The sequence below is a fragment of the Pongo abelii genome, chromosome 17 (assembly GCF_028885655.2).
Source record: "Pongo abelii isolate AG06213 chromosome 17, NHGRI_mPonAbe1-v2.0_pri, whole genome shotgun sequence".
Classification (NCBI taxonomy): Eukaryota; Metazoa; Chordata; class Mammalia; order Primates; family Hominidae; genus Pongo; species Pongo abelii.
This window is the reverse complement of record NC_072002.2, coordinates 59048578-59064370: the sequence shown is the minus strand read 5'-3', so window position 1 is coordinate 59064370 and position 15793 is coordinate 59048578.

The following is a 15793-nucleotide window of genomic DNA, read 5'->3' as shown; positions in this document are numbered from 1 at the left end:
TCACGAAATTATGAAAAAGCAGCTAAGACTCTTGGCAAAGGAATTGGGAGTCTTACAGCTTTCCTTTGAGTTCATAGTTATTAAAATATGTCTGATGGTCTAGGGTGGCCTGAGCATAGCCCGGGGAAGGGGCAGGACATACAAGGTCCCAAGAGAAAAAATAGATCAGAGCTAAGGAAGCAGTGGTGCTGGGGCGAGATCATGAATTTTTGATATTATGCAGGACAGGACTAATCACTGGAGAGAATATCTGGATCTAGGATTTCTTGAGGCTTTCTGACTTGCTGCTGTAGGATCATGTGGGGAAAAAAAATGAATGTGAGCTAAACGTGTTGTACTCAAATACTCTGCAGCATTTGAGGCCTGGTGGATTTTCTATCAGATGTTCGTGACTGAGACCTGTACCAGTAGCAGCAGTGGTGCTGAAAAAGTACTGGAGCCCAATGGGTAGCATTGTGTTACATGGTCAGCCTGTGTCTCTTGGCCACCAAGGATGTGGCACTATCATCAGCAATAGCACCACTCCACCAATGGGTGTCCAGAGCCTGTGGTGGGGAAATCAAGCCTCTAGGGCAGTGGCCTCTGAATTATGTCATTGTCTATCCCTATTGGAAAAAGAAACAAACAAAACAAAAAACACCTGTATAAATATTTATTTATTTATACATTATAAAGACTCTACAGATAATGAACAACAGAAACATAACCAAAATATAATTTTTAAATGATGCAAGATACGATATACAATATTATAAAATGTCTCCCTACATATTGATGGCTTCATAACTACCAATAGCTATAATCTAAGGCTTCACCTATACTAAGATGAGGTTAAAAGTCTATCCTGCAATAGGTCTAATTACAGAATCCATTGTTTTTGCCATATAATGTTCTTGATGAAGAGCTTATACTACTCATAACTATTTCAGTTGTACCATTTTCCGGCTATTCGTTTGTGTTTACATTATTATTTTTAACTTTAACTCATGTGTTATTCAGTGAGGGAATATTTTAAGCTGGTTTACCTTATTGTGGAGGTAATGTAGTCAACAATAGACAACATGACCTACAAATATTCTTAATAAGACAGAAATGAACTGCAATACACAGCCTTATTTGGAAAGCAAAGCAAAGAATGAGGCTTCCACTTTCACTTTTTTCTTTGAGAAATAAATTTTTTTCTGAGGATTCTTATGTATTACATGGGACATGAGACCTTTTCACACAAGGCTTAATGCAGGCCATTTGTTTATTAAACATGAATAAAGTTAATTTTCTAAGTTTAAGTTAAATTTAAATGGAAATCAAATAGTGTGTGTGTGTGTGTGTGTGTGTGTGTGTGTGCATCTCACTAGATTTCATCTTGCACAACTCACTTTGGAAACAGTTCTCCTTAAGCTCCTTTATCATTTGTAAAATGGAAGCAAAATATCTCACAAAAGGCATTCATGTTGACTTTGCACAAATCACTGGTTTAGATACTTGGGTAACAATTAGAATTACAACATATTTTAGAAGTTGGAAAGATACTTGGGTAACATTTAGAATTACAATATGTTTTTGAGGTTGGAAAGATACTTGGGTAACATTTAGAATTACAATATGTTTTAGAAGTTTGAAAGAAGCTGGGGCCACTTTTTAGATAAATGGATCATGAGTCTAAATTGAGGAGATGAAATTGAAGCTGATCATTTAAAGTAGAAGGGATATTTACAGAAGTGTAGGGATTCTAGGGGAAGAGAGAATGAGTCAAGCAAGTACTGATGGACAATATAAGGAAGGAGAGTTTAGGAACCATAATCATGAATGTAATTTTAAATAGAGTGAGTATGAAGTGCTGGTCAGATATACAGGTAGCAGTAGCTTTAGGGCTGGTCTTTTGGAACAGTCTTGGGTCTAGAGACATTGACTATGGAATTATCTTCACAAGGATATTTTATGAAGTCATAAAAATGATTCATTGAGAGAGTGGTGAGGACATAAGGCCTGCTTTGGTACAAAATGAATACATTGAATGTCCTTTGGAAAGCCTTTTCATCTACTCTTTGGGTTCTCTTCTCTTTCTGGAAGGTTGAGGTTATTGGAAGAGTGATTATCAGATTTGTGAGTCTTTGGAACAAAATGAAGGTTGTCCAAATCCCAGAACTGTATGTAGACACCCACAGAAATTTCCCCCATTGGAAGGGGCAGGCTGGTCCTGAGGGTGGTAGAGCTAGAACCAGATTGAAACCTGAATTTGAGAAGATGGGTTAGGACCTCTCAGCAGCAGTGAATAATTAAAGATATGCAATCATGAAAGGAATGGCTTATGTATTACTATTGAGGCACAAGATCAAGAGGGCATGCCTTGAAGCATTAAGGAAGTAATTAAAAATTAAAACAAGTCCTACTTAATTGACAAATTAAATACTGACAGCATTTCCAACTTTAGCTAGAATAAAAATAACAGATGACAACACAGTTCTTTCCCTAATTTATACTTTTTGTAGAGAAAGAAGAGATAGAATAATTTTTTGATAAAATGACAAACATAACATGGCATAATTAATTGTCTATGTAATAGAAGGGACAACTGTGGCCAGAGGTATTTTTGAAATGATTTGCTCTCAATTTTTGTGATTCTCAAATGCAGTTGAGGAGGGATGTAGGTGGACTCTTGGTGCATTCCAGTTTCTATATCAAATCTAAAATATTTTATTTATAATCACTTTAAATGTGCACAAAGTATCTTTATTGTTCAGTTTGAATATTTATAGTGTTGAAATGCATAGTATTTTGTATTTCAGTGCTTTTGAAGAAATGTTTCTTATGAAACTTTAAAAATGCATACATGTTATAGAAATAACCTGCATGTATATACTCAGAGGAATATCACTATGGTATAGTGGAGGGAGTGCTTGATTTAGAATCAAACTTCTATTTATGTCCATTTCCAGACTGTGCAATTATAACCTTATATCATGAAAAAGAATCTTCATTTTCAAAGTAGAGGTCCTAGCATCTGCTCTATCACTTCTCAAAGTTCTTGAGAAGATCCAGTGAGATCAAGCACATAACACTAAGAAAACTGAAAGGTGTTAAACCAACACCAGGCAAGATGTCAACTTTTTGGCATCTTCCCTTATATAGAAAGTAATATGCATTTTTTTTCTCTCTTAAGAAATATTTTTCCCATTAAACTAAATATTGTTTCTAGCAAAAGAAGCCTTTCAAGTAAGATTGGCATTATTATTCCTTACAAGTTTCATCTTGATTCATAAACATTTTATGCCAAGAATAATGCTGTTTTAAAGACAATAAGTGCCTGTTTTTGCCTGGGGCCACTGGAGGCCCTGCAAAAGAGACAAGAGGAATTAAAGGCCCTTAATCATATTTCCCCATTTTTAACTGTTACTTTTTACACTCTTGAGCCATTTCTCTCTGCTCATTGGGCCCTACCGAGGCCCATAAATCTTAATTAAAGATGCAATTTTTTTTCCTATGAAATCTGAGCTGCAAGAAACCTTTCATGTTTTTTTATTTTTAAGACTAGCTCCATGTGTTGGCTCATAAAACAAATAAGACTTTTACACTCAGAGGATTTTGAAAGCTGTTATTGCTGCTGTCATGTGGAGCTGGTCCCATAATTATTATTATTGTTATTTTATTTTTTATACACAAGCTTCCGATTTTCTTGTACAGAGCACAGTGAAAAAAGTGAAACTTACACCAGGCTTATCTTGGTTCAGAAAGTGAAGGTATGGTTTATAAAACATGAAAGAAACATGAGTCTAAGGCTCCAGCAGAGAAAGAAAGACTCTCTGAGTGCATTCAGGTATGAGTGCTTCCCAATGAGGTCTCCACTAAGGAATATTTCTTTAAAAGGAATAATCTGTTGGCTGCAGTCTGATTGGCAAGACGAGCAAATGTGTCTGCAACTGCATTCCTTACCCCTTTACACTGGAGAATGGGCCTGACATCTTTAGACCTCTGTACCTAATATCTTAATGGCAGGTGCCAAAGTGATTTAATCACAGGTAACAGGTAGCTTGGAAGTCCTGATCCTGTTCTAGATACAGTTGCTAATAAAAAAGAATGATTTTGATAATATTATATAAATATCTAATGAGGGTCAGGCATGGTAGCTCATGCCTGTAATTCCAGCACTTTGGGAGGCTGAAGTGGGTGGATCATTTCAGGCCAGGAGTTTGAGACCAGCCTGGCCAACATGGTGAAACCCTGCCTCTACTAAAAATACAAAAATTAGCCTGGTGTGGTGGTGTGCACCTGTAGTCTCAGCTACTAGGGAGGCTGAGGCAGGAGAATCGCTTGAACCCAGGAAGTGGAGTTTGCAGTGAGCCGAGATTGCACTAGAGTGCACTCCAGCCTAGGTGACAGAGTAAGACACTGTCAGAAAAAAAAAAAAAAAAAAAAAACTAATGAGGCATGAGGCAGTCACAGAGATTCTTGTGATACAAACCACCAGACTTCTTAGGTGTCAACTTGCCTGTCTTCCACTATCCCTTCAAAACTTCAGTGGTCTTCTAGCAAATATCATCATCCCACCCAGCCACACCTCTTCTGTTCATACAGAGAAAGCGTAGATAATGCTTTCCAAAGAAATCTTACCCCTTTGCAACTCTGTGGCTTTGCATGTATTGAGAGTTGTGGTGGAAAAAGAGCAATCATGTAATGGACTCGGTGTAGGCTTTTTCCTAGCTGAGTAACTACGGACAAATTATTTAATTTCTCTGAGCCTCTTTTTCCTCATCTGTAAGATGGAGATAATAATCACATCTTGGTAGTGATGTGAGGATTATATACAATATATGCAATGCACCCAGAACAACAGTATTATATGCAACAGGATTATATGCAATATATGCAATGCACTCAGAATGACATCTATAAAGTTGATGCTGTTTCTCCTTCTTTTGTTTTAAGTATAACAGCTTCACCTTGGTTGAGTTTCTACCCACCTCTTAAAATGCTGTCAAGTTAAACCTCATTTGGGAAACCTTGCATAAGATCCCCCAGACACATTAGGAAATTCTGAATTAGGATGAACAATTTGGCAACACTGGCAAGATGGTTGGTAGGAAGGAAGGACTTAGGACAAGCAGGCCAGCCAAAACCCTTTCGCTGTGACCAAAGCACATTTTTCTGCAGAAGGGGCCTTCTGGTCCTTTGCCTGGTTAGGTTTCTTCAAGCAGCTCTCAAGTTTCTTTAAAGGTTTGCTTGCCTCCGCCTTCCTCTCCCACACTCTCTGCCTCACTCCTTATCCCAAGTCTACCAGTCTCATCTAGGACTTCTTCCAATGGTCTTGTTGGCTTGTTGACAAGTCTTTCAGACTCTGCTTCACACCTTGACAAATAACAAATGTCATTATCCCTTTTACCTCCTTCAATTACCCAAGTCGTTTTTGCTCTTGTATTGGATTTTGTATAATTCTGTTCTTCAACACTCTGAGACCAAAAACTGCAAATCCCCTTTGCATCATAAACTCACAGTATTGGAAAGAGGGGTTCAATATGTCTTTACCCTCTTTGTTTTATACATGAAGAACAGAAGGTACAGAGAGGTGAAAATGCTTTATTGAGTCAACACTTAGAGGATGATTAAGGCTCTGACCCAGGTCTCCTGTGCCTTGGCCAGTGCTTTATACTGCAGTACAGTGATTCTTTGACTTCTTTGACCATACAGCATTTTGAAATATCCAGAAGGCTCCCAGTGTTGGGAATTAGAGTGCCAAAATAATGCTGTCTAGCTGTGTAGGGTCCAGCTCAAAGCCAAAGAATTTTCTTTCTATACTGATAAGCCACAGGCTATTTTCAATCAAGTCAACTAGGATGAGGCATCAATGACCAGGTGGAAGGAAGGAGGTGAATTTTTGAAGAGAGGCTGCTCCTGGGGAAATCTGCATGTAAAGCTAGCTGTCCCATGGAGTTGGGCAGAACAGGGTTCAGAGAAATGTCAGGAGTATTCAGCAGACAATCCTATCCCACTGAATTTCCATATGATTTTCCAACTTAATCTTTTCCTAGTTCCAGATGGATATTGAATAATTTTTAGAGATTCATATTCAAGGGGACTATGACAGTTTGACTGACTTTCTTGAAATAACAAAGGGGAGAAGGAAAAAATGATTATTTATTAAGCACTTACACAAGATCTGGCAATTTTACATGTACATTCTTATGCAAATCTTCACAAAAAAACCTTAATGAGGTTTTGAGAAATGTTCCTGTTTTATGGATGAGGAGGCTGAGACTTAGGAAAGATAACTAACTTACCACAGGTTACTCAGGAAGCTGGACCCAGATTCCAAGTTTAGCTTATCTGACTTAGAGAAGGTGATTCATATAAAGACCTTGACTGACATTTTGTAGAACGAATTCTTAGATTTTAATTTTCTGTTTGTGTTGATTTCAACAAGACTCTTGACTCTTACCTATACCTCTTTTCCCTTGTCTTAAAACCAGGCATTAATTCGGCTTTACTTTCTCACAGAGATGTTGAAAAATCAAATGAGACAATGCATTTGACAGTATTTTAAAACTTATGGAGTAGTATGCAAATATAAATTTCATGACAATGTAAATATTAACTAGATTTCTAAAAACCTAAGGAGTGGACAAATTTCTCATTGTTTTTTTCAAGTCTTTTGGAAACTAATCAAAACCCATAAGGTCTTTTATAATGTATTCTATTCCACTGGTTGATTAATAAATACTCCGGCACAATTAACTGTTCTTCAACTATAAATTTAAATAAGATTACAAAATCCAAAACCTATATTTTGTAGTATTCAAAATGATCTAACCTCTTGATATTCTGTGCTTACTATTTTGTGTAAGGTGAATGACATTCTAACATAAGTTGCCTTGTCATTGACACTTTTATACCCTGTTTAAATCTTTTTTCTTCAGAAATTAAAAAATAAAACTAGCAGTATCAGTAGTATCAATTTATAAATTGGCTATTTATATGGGTAAGATAAATTGTTGGTGGTTAGAATACCATAATGATGTATATAAAGCAAATTTTCTATTTATTAAGACAGAAGAATAAACAAGATATTCATAACAATGAACAAACTTGGAAGAATAACTTTGTTTTCTGACTTATGCTTTCACTTTTCCACTTGGATGATTTCTTCTTCAGCTCATGGGGCCTAAGTGATATGCTTTAGCATAGCCACATACATGTATTCCTGAGAATAACAATATGAAGGGCAATAAAAACATAAAATTCATTTTTGTGGGAAGCTTGAAGAGGTTTTCATTATTGCACAACCAATTTGTGTCTACTGTTTGTTATTACATAAGTGTAAAATGAAGTACTTAACAACGTACCTTAGCTGCATTCATGGAGTCCGTTAATGAGAAAAGAGGTAAGTGACACTCCTCTCTTAAGTGTCCATTTGCATGAATGAGTAGACACAGGGGTTGAAGAATCTCCTGAGAGAAAGTCTCAGGGAATGAACATTCTGGATCCAGTGTGGTAGCTGAGGCTGGGGTTTCTTGCGACCCGCCCCTCTGGGAAATGGGGTGGGGTGTGTGTATGGGTTGCGAGTTGTGTCACTAAAAGTCACTACACTTTAGCGTTCATGCCTCTTGCTTTGGGATCTACTGCTTCCCCACCCCTATCTTCAGAAGTGCTATAAAGTAGAAAGGGTGATCTTTTGTTAGAGAAGTTGCCACATGGGTTTTTGGCTGGAAGGTGCACGAGGTCTGTACTAGGTCCAGAAGCTCTGGGGCTGGGCACATTCCCACATGTCCTCCGGCAGCATCAGGTGCCAGAGCCTCATCCAACTCAGAGAGGCTGCTCTGGGGAGCCACTGGGGCCTGAAGGCTGTGGGTGATCTTGATCTGGCTGGCGGATTCTCCACATAGATAAGCCTCTTTAGTGATTCCAAGAACGACTTGAGGGAGGGGAACTCTGGAAAAGCCTGGGCTCCTAGCCATGACGATTGAGTTCTGTCAGGTTGTCAGTAGTGCCCCATTGTGTTTGGGGGTTAAGAAAGCCACTCAGATTACCGGTAAATAATTAAATTATTCAAAAACTAGCATATATAGATGTAAACACAGATTCATTTCTACAAATCATTTAAATAAAATTATACGTTCGGAAAATTTCAAGACCGCATCCTATAAATCTCTTTTAAAACTGTGCCAAATGTATGCCATTTCTAGTAGTAGTACTGTTACTACCAGGTGCCATTATTAACTGGAGGCACCAGGGGAACAAGAGAAATGGCAACACAAACATTAATGGTGATACAAGCTGGGTGAAGTCGGGGGAAGGGAAGTGGTGTAAGGAGTGAGTATGGCTACGACTAGCATCAATGTTAGAGTGTGGTCGTAATAGGAGTGGTAAGAGCTTGGTAGCTTTTTAGTTGTTTCTCCATATCAGCTACAACTTCCTAAAAACCATCCATGTCTAGAAACATAAAAGAAGGATAGATAAAAGGAAACATATTGAAAATGATGTTTTATTGGTATGGTTGAAGTTAGAAAATCTCATTGGTTAAAATTCATAGTTCATAGCTACCCTCAGTCCTGAAGAGCCAATGCAATACTAACAGCTCAGTCAGTTTCTTCCAGGGGAAGGAAAGAGTTTCTGCATTACTGGACTCCATCGGCACCTAGGACCACTGCCTACTATGCTTCACTCACCTGTCCATGTTTCTTCTGAAAATTGTAGACCAAAAGGTAACATGGATTTCAAATTATTTAGGGTCTAATAAGAGGGAAACTACCAAATCAATCACTATACTGTGATTAAACCCCTAAAATAAAAAATATTCAAAATAAAGGATGTGGTAGTGGAAGAATTTCAAAGCACTGCTGGAGATAGATGGGACCTTTGTGTTGACACTGGTTATAGGATTTCTCCTCACAAAAAAAATGTCATGAGGTTCACAGATGGGCTTCCGGAATCTGCACCCCAGCTTTTGTATGTATGGACAAATTTGCATTGTTCTGTTATGAACAAACATGTCTTTCATCATTTGTTCAAAGAAGTTTGTATTAACCTTTCTAGCTGCTATAACAAACAACTCCCAAAATCTCTGTGGCTTAAAGATGTGCTTTTCACTCATGATCAGCTCATTTGAGTTGGGGAGGTTCTGCCTTTCACCATGGACTCCAAGTTCTTCATTTGGGCTGGGCATGGTGGCTCATGCCTGTAATCCAGCAGTTTGGGAGGCCAAGACAGGCAGACCACTCGAGCCCAGGAGCTCAAGACCAGCTTAGGCAATGTGGTGAAACCTCCTCTCCACAAAAAATACAAAAATTAGCCTGGAGTGGTGGCATGCACCCATAGTGTCAGCTATTGGGAGGCTGAGGTGGGAGGATAGCTTGAACCTGGGAGGTCAAGTTTGCAGTGAGCCATGATCATGCTACAGCATTCCAGCCTGGGTGACAAAGTGATACTTTGTCTCGATACATAAATAAATAAATAAAGTCATTTTTTTGATACTCTGCATCCAGACAGCTAACGATAACAGACATAGAGTAGGGATGATTCTGTAGGACACTTTAAGGGCATGGCCTGGAAGTGGCTGATAGCAATTTTGCCCATCTTTTACTAGACAGAACCCATCACATAGCCTCATATAGATTAGAAAAAGTTAAAAAAAATAGTTTTCCTGGTGCCCAGAGGGAAAAATGAAATGTTTTGGTGAACATGTAGAATGATTTCTGCCGTAGGTTTTATGACTCATGAATGGTTAGGAAATATTGCCTTGGGCATTCATGTGTGAAAGGGTATGTTTTGCAGAGTATCATGATTTAGTTTGTCAGGCCAGCTGGGTCACAGGGGAATTGTTAGAAAGGAATCAGAGTGGTAGCATATTTCTCTAAAACAATCTTGAAAGATTCTGATTTCTCTAGGAGATCTCTCCAGCAAGATTTGTAGGGCTTAGCATTCCATATTCTCCCAACACCTTTCATCACTAAAACTCTGGAGGAGAAAAAAATATCAGGAAGATTCCAAGTACTTGCCACTCTCTGGGTGAGATTAACTACCTTGAGGAACATGAAGAAGACATCTTTTGCAATATTTTTTTCTACAGTTTTGGAGGGCAGGGCGTGGGTCTAGAGTTACCTCAAACTTGAAAGTGAGATTGAACCATGCTTCTGAGAGCGCTGCCTAAAGGAAGTGAGGTGTTGTAACTTGGTTACTTGGCATTTGGTATTTGTCTCTGTTTGTTCCATAAAAACTTTTGAAAGTGTTGGCTGATGTAGCTAACATTTGGTCTACTGCTATAAAGGATGTCAAGACCTCCAGTCAGATTCGTGGTTTTACATTAGCCCTTAGGAATGTTTCTTTTGAATGCTGGTAGCATATTCCACCCACTCTCTTTACACTGATCATAGTAAATATGAATTTGCTTTTATAAAGACAGAGTAGAGACTTAGGAAACTGAATTAATTTTAGCAAAATCAAATTAATTTTAGCAAAATCAAATTAGGAAATGAGGAAAATAACAATATTAATTTATAAGTGGGTATATATTTTCTATTTTTCTTATGTATAATGGTGAAGATTGTTACATAGCTACTGCTTTAAACGCTTTCTAATCTTAGGATTAATATAAACCAATGATCTGAAAACCTTGATCACATACCATAGCTGTAAAAATTGTGATCATAGATCTCAAATATATGCACATTTATTCATAAACCATATTCATGTGCAACTTTAATGATATATGCATTAGAAACCTATATAAAAGCTGGGTGTGGTGGTACACAACTGTAATCCTAGCACTTTGGGAAGCTGAGGCAGAAGAATCACTTGAGCCCAAGAGTTTGAAACCAATCTGGGCAACATAGTGAGACCCAAACTCAAACAACAACAAACAAACAAACGAACAACAAAAACTCTACATAAAGATAAAAATTCAAATGGAAAAGATTACATTACTATATAAGTTGAAATTCCAGTAATTTCTTTCTACATTTCAGTGAGTGGTCTTGCCTACAATCTGGGTGTTTCTCACTTAAGAAGTTTGTTATCATAAATAAGACACTTTATGTAGTATTCTTTGAATCAGAGCTTCCTAAGCAATGAGCTAGTTGTTACTGTAAAACTTTGTTTTATGGGAATTCCATCTACATTTGTAGGATGCTGGATGCCACACAGTCATGCTGTTGAGATGGCAAGTTGCCAAATAGGCTCTTTTCAAGTCCTGAAGAAAAAAATCTTTCTTTCCCAGAAGGCTTTGTCTTTGACTCAGCTGCTGTCAATTCATCACATCTCTAAGTCTCTATGATACACAGAAAAATTAAGACCAACAATTTCTACTCCACCAAGGATTATTTAGAGAATCATAAACAGATTTCCCTCTATTCACCTGAAACACTGATGGAGTCTGAAGCAAAAAGATGTGAGAGGTTGGAGAGGCTCTGTAAAACAAAACAAAACAAAACAAAAAACAGAAAACACAAGAAGAGACTAATAAAAATTGTAAGAGCTAACACTTATTGAATACATACTATGTGCTGGTAATTGCCTTTGCTAAGTAGTTCATACACATTTAAGTATTTTCATCCTTAAAATAAACCAAGAAATATGTGCTAATTATTATCCTCCTTTTACAATAAGTAAACTGCCTCTAAGATGAATGGATAATGGAAAAAGGTTTTGTTTCTGGAAAATAAAGAATGTTTAAATGACTTATTAGTTGTTAGGTGTGCCCCTTTGTCGGAAGGGTTTCCTGTGCTATGTAGGAAGTTGGACTTGTTTATCTTTTAGATCCTTTTTGGTACTCCATTTCTGTAAATATTTTTGGACGCTTACTTTGTTCTTAGATCCTTTGAGATGCTTACCAAGCTCAATCTTGATCAAGTGACTTAATCTCAATGATTTTTAGTTTGACCATCTAAATTGGGGTTGCCCTAGCTGATTGGCCCGTCAGAAGTTCTCCTAAGAGTCCAACATGAGTGTATGTTTTGAGGCCATCAATGGTCTATCTGTCTAACGCATCATCATCATTATTTTTTAAATGTGATATAATTTCTGCGTTTCAGGAATTTTCAGTTCATGAAGATATTTTACTTACAAGATAAAGACATGTTCATAAACAGGGAACAGATAATCCTTTTCAATTTTTTCCTATTTGAGTCATACAATCTCAGGTTTGGGACAGGGAAAAAAACCATGAATTGATGAGAGAAAGTGGTCCTAATTCCTTCATAGTGATTGTAATAATACATATTGTAATAATACAATAATACATGGAAATTGTAATAATCACTTGTATTTATGGACACTTTAAATTTTCAAATTACTTATACATTAGTGATCTCACCTTATCCTCCTTTCCTTTCTCAGTTCCAGGATTATTTTTTCCTTTAACTGACTGTATTGGCTATTCAGACACCTGCGTCTGCTGTTAGCACAGTTTTTGGGGACCTTGATAGCCCACTTAGGTGTCCCATTTTACTCCCTCAGCTTTCACTTTCATCACAGTAGTCCCTTCAGCCTACCCTCCTAAGTCTTTTTCCTTCCTTTTCCCTTCCTTCCTTCCCTCTTTTCCTCCATAAACATTTAAGAATTCAAGGGTGTTTCATATGCCAAGCACTATGTTAGATGCTAGAGATGAATAGTTAACAAGGGTCTTCAGTCTGAAGAGATCAATCTTATTGAGGAGATGGAGAAAAAAAAACAGACAAGTATGCTGTGATGGTGATATAATAGTGGTGAACAAAGGAGGTTCTGAAGAAGGGCAGGGCAGGGACCTGATTCTAACATAAAGAGGGAGGTCAGGGAAAACTGCCGGGAGGAGGCACACCCTGGGTTAAGTTGATCAGGAAGATTGGCAGAGGGGACAGTGAGAGTAAAGCCCAAAAAACCTGCTTCTTAGCTGCTCTTGGTTTCACTGAGGGCAAAGAAAAGAGTGCAGTGCTCTCGAGTTACAATGTTTCTATCCTCAAGATCAGGGATTATTTAGAGTTTTGGCTTTAAAAGTCAAGCCATAGATCCTGTGAATTCTGAGACTGACGCCTTGAGCTTTCTAGACCATCCTTCTCTTCTGGTCAGACCTGAGGTGCTGATGGAGCCACTGGCTCCTGCTACATCTCTGGGTTTGCCAGTGATTAAGGGCATTTTTGTCTGAGTGCCTAAGTGCTGGGGCAGACTGCCCAGCTTCAATGAATCGATGGACTAAAAATTGTCTTCCCAGCAGGCATTGCCAAGCAGCCTCCAGCCAACGCTACAAGCAACTGAGAAAAGATCCATTGAGCTCAGCAGGAGGCTCTGTTTTGGCTGACTCAGCTCCCTGGAAGCACTTCTCCAGTCATTTATATCTCTACTTTTCCTCTCTGAGCTCCGCTCTGTATCTCTGCTCTTTGTGCCAAGCTGGGAGGCACTGAGGTTTCAAATGGCTATGCATTATCAATATCTCAGTGTGCTTCTGACAGGGCATAAAGTAGACCTGACCCAATAGTCCATTTTTATTCTCTATTAGTTCAATTCACATTGGGTTTGGCCCAAGTCATAAAGATTTTAGTTGAAGTAAAACATTTTACAAGGTGACAAATGAGATTAATCTCGCAAAGATCGTGGAAAATAAAATATTTGCATTTGAAAGCCAGAGTTTAAGAAACATGTGAAAGGTCATACAACCAGCTGGTGGAGGAACTAGGTCTAGAACCTAAAATCAGGTAGGGCTTTTGGCGAACTTCGCTTTTCTACAAATTACTATGTTTTCCTTTTTCTCTAGAGAGTATTTTTGAAAATAATATTCTATTATAACTGCAACACTATGAAGTCATTAGGGCACATGGCAATGCTAAAACTTTGTTGATGAGGAAAGTTGGGCAGACTTACCAAAGGTCACTCAAAGATAAGCAACAGACCTGGGATAGAATTATTTTTCTTTTTTTCTGGTAAGCCACATTGTAGAATGACCTAGTTCAATAAATCAGGAGATCTGGTTTGAGAGAGTATTAAGTTGGGGCCATTTTGGCCTCAAGTAAGCCATCAGTTTTGAGCAAGTCTCTTGTCACTCTGGTTTCCAGGATGTTCCTCGCCTGTAAAATGCGCAGATTTGCCCGGCTGCGGGCCTACAAAAAGCAGAATACTTAAAGCAGCCAGGCCTTTGGTGCTTTCTTCTAGGGGACACCTGTGAGTTGGTTTAGCTGATGGCAGATACTCTGGAATGCTGGTCCACAGCAGGCAAACCTTCTGATTGTTTCAGAGAACTTAGAAATATATATTTTTATGTAAAATCTCTTTATTTTTAATTGTTGATGAGACGTACAAAATAAAACAAACAGTGTTTGAGCCAAAAAATAAATGCCTGAGGGCTAGAAGTAGCTTATAAATTGTCTGTTTGCAATGTCTAAATGGCAAGTTCTGCAGTCTTGGTGAGTGTTAACACTCCGTGACTCCATACACCTTGGAACTCCTTCTAAGTTGTGTACCTTCGAGTAACACAAAAAGATTACTTGATTATGTAAATGAGTGCTAAATTTCCTTAGAGCTTATTGTCATTCAAATACATCTTAAATACCTAGTAAATTGCTTTGAAGGAGTTTAAGTATTAGGTCTTAAAGATATGTAATGAAAAGAGAAACCTTAAAGTACTCCTTTTTTTTTTTCCTTTGGTGGGTTCCAGTGAATAGATTTATTTTGGCTTTGAAATAACATTGCTCCTGCATTCCTCACAGTTGTCCTAAGTCCTGGTCTCAACTGAACGATAGATTTTTTTAAAGACCAGAAACTGTTCTCTATATCTTTTCCTTTTCTCCTTGGCCAACATCATATGTGAACACAGTATGAGCCTGGATAGTCACTCCTTTCCTTCCGGCCCTCTTTCATCCATTGGTGATTGTTCCTGAATTATACGATGGTTCTCTTGAGACAGGAATAATACAGGGTGGTCACAGGAGAATAAAAATTCTAGGCAATAGTTTAACATGACTAGAGGCTATGGGCTGATAAGACTCTGAAAAACAGGTTGTGGACCAAGTTGGCTAAGACCAACTGGACCAAACACGGCCCTGGATTCTACCTAGGTTTCACCTGGGACCCCATTATATGCCCATTAACATACAAATCACACACCCACCAGTGACATGAGAGTTCTGAGACCACACATATTTGGTGTAAAAGTGGGTAGCACCATGTTCCGAGAAACCTCCACCTTTTTCCAGGGATTTTCATAAATATTCAGCTCCTTGGTTAAAGAAACCCATAAAGGTAGCAGTCCGAAACTCCACTGTGGGACTCTCTCTTGAGTACACCCTCACTCCCCATTCTTGAATATGTACTTTCTTGAGAGTATTTGTTTTGCAATAAATCGCCATACTTTCACTATTTTCTGACTTATCCTTGCATTCCTTCTCACGATGGTGTCAAGAGCCTGGATGCTGGCTGAGGTCTCTCCCAGCCCCCTGGTATCAGTCTCTATGTGACTGATTTCCTGACTCTTTTGATAAAGTCCCTCCTCATGCTGCTAAGCATATTCTCCTGAGTTCTCTTCTTGACTTTCTTTTTTGCTACCTCAAATATCACTTTCATGCAGGTAATATCAATATCTTCCTCCTTTATTCTACTCCTATATCTACCTACATACCCATCAGAAAAACCATCATTTTACTCAGTGAAATCAGGACCACATCCTGCCTTACTCACTTCAACTAGCTATACCACCATGGAAAAGAGAGGGCAGGTGTGAGACACACTGTTTGGTCAAAAGTACACAATTTTTTGTTTGTTTGTTTTTTTTTTTGAGACGGTGTCTCACTCTATTGCCAGGCTGGAGCAGAGTGGTACAATCTCGGCTCACTGCAACCTCTGC